Source organism: Podarcis vaucheri (genome assembly GCF_965113315.1).
Source record: "Podarcis vaucheri genome assembly, chromosome: Z".
In the NCBI taxonomy this organism is placed as follows: domain Eukaryota; kingdom Metazoa; phylum Chordata; class Lepidosauria; order Squamata; family Lacertidae; genus Podarcis; species Podarcis vaucheri.
Window position 1 is genome coordinate 39,212,765 of NC_138758.1, and position 6,235 is coordinate 39,218,999.

General features: G+C 48.4%; 1 long non-coding RNA gene across 1 annotated transcript; it reads right to left on the bottom strand.

Annotated features, from left to right (window-relative positions):
- Positions 1–2,279: 2,279 nt before the first annotated feature.
- Positions 2,280–5,023, bottom strand: LOC309523863. Its single transcript, XR_014215671.1, has 3 exons — positions 5,009–5,023; positions 2,575–4,968; positions 2,280–2,409 (listed from the first exon to the last, which is right to left on the bottom strand). It is a non-coding gene; the product is annotated as an uncharacterized lncRNA (long non-coding RNA).
- Positions 5,024–6,235: the final 1,212 nt, after the last annotated feature.

A 6,235-nucleotide genomic window follows, 5' to 3' on the forward strand; every position in this document is an offset into this window, starting at 1 on the left:
CGGGATATGCACTACCTCCTTGCTCTTTGTCTGCGTAACCATCACCACCCTCTGCTCATAGAGCATGGCTGCAATTCTCCCCCTCCCCAACTCTCAGCTGTTGGCTTGTAGCTGCTCTAAGGCCAAGATGGAGGCACATCTCCAGGCTGAGGGCAGAACGGTGCTTGCAGTTCCTGAAAAGCTACTCTCACGTTTTGGGGAACAGGCAAACACCACATCTTCTCTGGCAGCCTGGCAGGGGTTATTTAAAGATGCCAGTCCCAACCTATGGGCAGAGTGGGTTCTAGGAGCTTCAGCACAGGAAAAGAGAGTCCATATATATATGTATGTATTTCTGTGGCTGGGTCTTAGGCCACTACTAGCTGAGCTGTAGCAGCACCCAGTGGAGCAAAAGTGCCTGGAAGCTGTCCCATCTGTCACCCTGGGAGAGAGTGGTTGGTGATTCCCAGCCATCCAGCATCCAGCTCCCAATCTAGACCACTTTGAACTCTTTCCAGGCCAGCGTTTTAAAGCTGCCACCCCCAACCTGGTGCCCTCTAGCTGGGATGACTGCATTAAGGACCCCACAAAGGGTGGGTGGGTAAGTCAAGCAAGAGCCCTGGTTGGGTGGAGGTCTCGTCCCACCCACTACACGTTTTTCGCTAGTGGAGTATGTGTGTGTTTGGTTCATCATCCCTCTCGGTTCATTGGTCAGTAATTGACCTTGATAGTCTGCCAAGGCAACATCTCCTCCAGAAGAAACCAGCCTCCACCCGGTTTTGCTTGGCAGGTTTCCTGGCAGGAGAAAGTGGACACTCGTATTTGCAACTTCCAAGAAACAGGCCCCTGAGCCTTTTTCACTGCCTGACCGCTCACTCACATTCATAATCCTGTGTTCTCTTGGAGCCAGGTGAGTGAGGAAACCTTTTGGCTTCTTCTGGCATTGCTGAACCACGACTCCCAACTTCCTCAGCAAGCGTGGCCAGCACCCAAGGATTATGGGAGTTGTAGTTCAGCCACAACAGGAGGGCCAAAGGCTCCCTACATCTGAACTACATGACAGCCAAGAGGTGAGGTCTGTCCTTTTTAGTAAAGTCGGCTAACATGAACAGCAGTACAGTGCTTTATTCTATCAGTTTTCTCCAAAAGGATCCGCAAATATTTTATAACTAAAAGGTAAAATGCACCAGAAGAATGAAGTGTTGTTTTGCCTTCCAGGAAGCCTTAGTCCCAGTGCAGGTGTGGAGATTCTTTGCCACTCCAAATGAGACTGAATTACAACTCCTGTCATCATCCTTGGCCTTTGGCCATGCTTGCTGGGCCTGAGTGGAGCTGTAGTTTAGCAATGTCTGGAGAGTGTAAAGTTCCCTCACGCTTACAAGGAAAACTTACAAGGAAAACCAAGAGGGGAGAGATTGGCAGAAACCTTATGTAAGGGAGGCCTTGCCTATGCCTGGTCATGGAGGCTGTGCCTCAGTAATCCTTCTCCACCCACCTACCCACAATTCCTTGCTCAGGGTGATTTGTTCCCCTTCCAGATAAGGGATAAGGTGCCCTGAGTCCCTGTCAGGAGAAACAGCAGGGTACAAATATATAACAGAACCACAGAATTGTAGAGTTGGAAGGGACCCAGAGGGTCACCTAATCCAAACCCTGGCAATGCAAAGATCTCGACTAGATCATACACGACAGATGGGCATCTAACCTCTGCTTTAAAACCTCCAGTGAAGGGTGAGTCCACAGCATACTGAGGGAGACCATTCCACTGTTGAACAGCTCTTAAATGTCAGAAAGTTCCTCCTGATGTCAGTCTCTTTTCTTGAAGCTACTGGTATTTGTGGGGGCTGGGTTTTAATAGGTAGCAGAGGATATAAGTAATTGCAATTTATCCCTCCACACACCCATGTTTGTGGGCTGAAACAAAATAAAACATAGGAATTAGTCTATAGAACTTTGTTTTGAGCAAGTCCAGCTAACAAAGTAAGCTGGATTCCCCCTTCTTACCCCACTTAAACAAAAAAAAAAGGCAGCAACTTGTAAAGTAAGATTTACTTACTTTATAATCATGCATAGGTTCACAGCAACAGTAGCAGTAAAAACCATGCAGGCAAAATACGGTATATTTACAGTATAACCAGCTTCATGCATGTGCCTAAAACTCGAGCTAGCAGAAGCATGTCTGCATCCATCACTAGTCAAAGGGAGGGCGAGAGCTACATGAAGTACTATATGCTTCCTATCCAGGAGAGGAACAGAAACAACACCACACAGCCAATTATATTTCTATGGTCTGAGTATCTGCCTTTCAGTAATACACCTCTGTGGTATTAACCGCTTCTCATACTAACTAGCAAGAATGTGCACTTGTTAGGTTTGTCTAGCAGACAAACGTCTCATGTGGCTTTTGCAGTTTGCAGATGGCTATAGTATCTCCTCTCAGCAGTGGCGTAGCGTGGGTTGTCAGCACCCGGGGCAAGGCAAGTAATTTGCGCCCCCTAACCTGTGGATTTTAGCACTTGTCTCTCTTCCGCGCGCCCCCCCCCGATGTTGCGCCCGGTGCGGCAGGCCCCCCCTGCACCCCCCACGCTACGCCACAGCCTCTCACTCTCTTCCAGGCTAAATGTACCGAGCTCCCTCAACCATACCTCATTCAGCAGCATATGGAGGGCCAAAAGTTCCCCATCACCAGGTTTCCCAACCCTAGTTTGATGTTTCTGGGCTGCAGCATGGGATTGTGCTGGCTTCACCCGTCTCTCACATGCTGCTGTGCTCCCATTGCCACCACATCTCCAAAGAACCCCGCTGGGAAATCAGGGGCAAGGCCAGACAGACCTGTGTGGCAGTTGGTGTGGGCAGCACAGATTAGTTGGGGGTCTGGGCCCTCCCAAAGCAGTGAAGGAGAGATGGGTCACTGCCTGGGCATTTGCTGTGGGGTGAGGAGCACAGCAAGGCCTCTAGGGAGGGCTTCTCAGCCTTATGCCTTGGGGTCTAGTTCTGTGGGATTGCAAGTGGTAGGCCATGGGGTGTGAGGAGCCTGTGGTCCCTTAAGCTGTTGCTGGACTCCTACCCCCATCAGCCTTGGCCAGCATGGCATGGCCAACAGCAAGGGATGATGGGAATTGTAGTGCAATGCACTCTAGAGGGCCAAAGGTTCCACAGCTCCATGTCAGGGGAGCCATACCTCTTCTTCCTATACTACTCCCACCTCAAGACAAAACCAATTAGCTTTGCTTCTGAAGACAGACCTTATAGGGAAATGTTTGGTGGATTGCAAATAAATAATAAATTATTATAATGTTATTTACCAGTCAATGGGTCAGTGCTTCAAAATCGCCTTCCCTTCCCAGTAGGAAGCCACCCTGAGGCCTGAGTTTGAATCCCTCTACTCACAAGTTCAGGGTGCCTATGCTGGGACCTTCACTTTCTCCCAAAGAACCTTGCACACTGTTGCCCTTTTCGGTGGGTGCGGAGAGGCTTTCCTTCACCCTCCACCCACTCACAGAGCCAAAATTTGCAGAGGTGCCCTGGGGGAAGAAGACACCATTACAGTGGTACCTCAGTTTACGAACTTGATCCGTTCCGAAAGTCCGTTTTTAAACCAAAAACATTCTTAAACCGATGCGCTCTTTCCCTAATGAGGCCTCCCGCCACTGGTGCCCTTCCACCATTCAGATTCAGTTCTTAGACCGAGTTAAAGTTTGCGAACCAAGACACTATTTCTGGTTTTGCAAGTTTGTAAACCAGACTGTTCTTAAACTGAGGTACCACTGTACACGTAAATCAGATATAGGCCTATGGCCCACTTTTGCTTTGCCCTTGGTAGAAAGGATCATTGGCCTCTGCCAGGGACTCAGGCAGTGGCTTAGCTGGAGCAACGACCCCTTTGCCATCATTGCACGTCTTGCACGAATCTCTGTTTCCCCCAGTGTTGGTCTGTTTTTATGTGATTGTCTCACATGTATCCAGCAGAGAAATAAAAACTGGGTATGAAACTCAAACCGCATTGTCTCTTCCTGTTCCCTTAGGGTAGACGGATGGGCAGGTATCCAATGGTTGGCAGAACCCCTAGAACAGATTTAGGGGACACACTGTGCAAAGGGAGGGGGAGAAGTTCTTGAACATGCATGAAACCTTGTGCTAGCTGAATTAGTTACCTAGTGCTACATTGGATGCAACTGCAGAAAGAGGTGTGTTTGAAGTGGATCCCAAACTTTCCCCCTGTGGACCACTTGAAAAGTGCTGACAAGTCTCAGTGGACCACTTGATGGTCTTCCTGCCTGCTGTAGCAGCTGTAATGCACAGTGCTGTACATTTTTGTTGTATTTTTTGTTGTATTTATATTGCTCCTTTTGTTTCTTGCATTGTATTTTATTGCATTTCAATTTGAATTCAACCTGTGTTTTATGGGCCAACTGAATGAATTTCATGGACCCCAGTTTGGGAACCCTTGGCTCAGAGCTGCAGCATTTTATGGGATAATCCATGAGATTGATAGTGAGGCTGAACCTTAAATGAATAAATAGTTTCATATTGTAAAAAGGGGGAAAGAATTATTTATTTCAGAGCTGAGGAACTAGCTCCCCTTCCCACCTCCCTGGTCTACCAGAACCAGAAGAGATATGAAGAGGGAGGAGCAGACACAGGCATGTCAGCAAAGTCTCAGATTGCTTTAAAAGAATCCAGGGAAGGAGGAAATTTAGGCTGCCTCAGGGGCATGACCTATTGAGAAGAGTTGCTGTGCTCATTAGGCCTGGTATCCCGAGCAGGCCTTTTTTCTTCTAATAAAGAGTTAACTTCACTTACTCCGTATGATTTCTTGCTGGCTGGCTCGCTGCGAACAAACTACCACCGAAGGAGCATGGTGTGTCCTCCACCAAAGGTACTACCTCTCCTCTAACACCCCCCACACTAATAACACACACACAGGTACTGTCCAGGATTCACAATGGCACCCAACATCCAAACATCAATGAAGACCCCCCCACACACCTTGAGCACTCCTGAGCTGAATCTCGCGATCCCCACACACACACCTTGAGCACTCCTGAGCTGACTCTCGCGATCATCTCTCTACTTGTGGTTTACCATGTGCCACAAAACGGGCAAAGTCATGCCAAACTGAAATTTCAGTCTGCCATCTTGATTCAAAATGGCACCCAACATACAAACAGCAATAAGGTCTGCCCCCCCCACCCTGGGAACCCTCATGCCAAGTTTAGTATTATAAATGGAGAGTTCTCCAATTGTATAGAGGGTAAATGGGCAAACCATTTCCCAAAATATCAGTCGTCAACATATTCCTCCAGCATGACATAGAAAAAGTGTTGGGGGTGGGGTGGGAGGGAGAGTTGGACTCCCCAGAGTTGGAATTAATAGATGGCAGAAAAAGCCAGTGTCTTGTCAATTTCATTTAAAATCTTGACTCCCAGCTTTTGGGAGCAGGAAAGAAGGGGTTGGGAAGCTGCCTCAAAGTTGCTTGACCACATTCTCCCAGTTTTTCACGCTTGGTTGGGAAGCTGGACTGTCCTCTTTATTCAGGTGCCAAACACCACCAACTGCCCTTTGCCTCAGGTCCTCACTGCTGTTTACACAAAGATGCTAAAGTTGTCCTCCAGCCAAGCCACTGAGTACAACAGTTGCAGCTGGGAAAGGTCCTCCTGTCAGCCACAAAAGAATAATGGTTACTTAAGGGGTGTGTCTTATTTTGCCTGGAATGCTCCTCGTTGCTTGTGCCCAATCGATGCGATTTAACTTTCCAGCAGTTGAAACAGGTTCATGAGGCCAAATGGCACACTGCCCCACCAACCTCAGACTGCTCTCAGCCTGTCCCCACCTGCCTTCCTCTGCTCTCCTCTCTCAATTGACCTCCATCTCCAGGGCACACCTCGTGACATCACCAGTGACTGCCTTTGCATCTCAGGTTTGGGCCCTGTGTTAGTGGGAAATGGGAAGGGGGGTGAGATACCTCCCACCCTTCACAAGCCTTGCGACTCCACACCATGAGACAAAGATAAAGAGTCTCCACTGCACACCAGCAAACAATTCATTCACACACATACCACACAAGAGGTATTTCTCTGCCTTTTCACCTGTCAAACCAAATCCTCTAGTGTCAAGAGAAAACAACAGCAACATATCTGCAAAGGCATTGCATCTGCAAGGGAAGCTCAGCTCAGGCGTCTGTGACTCCCCGCTGGGCCCCAGGTCGCAAACAAAGGAAAACAGGAAAAGTGGCAAGACCAAATGTAGCGATTCA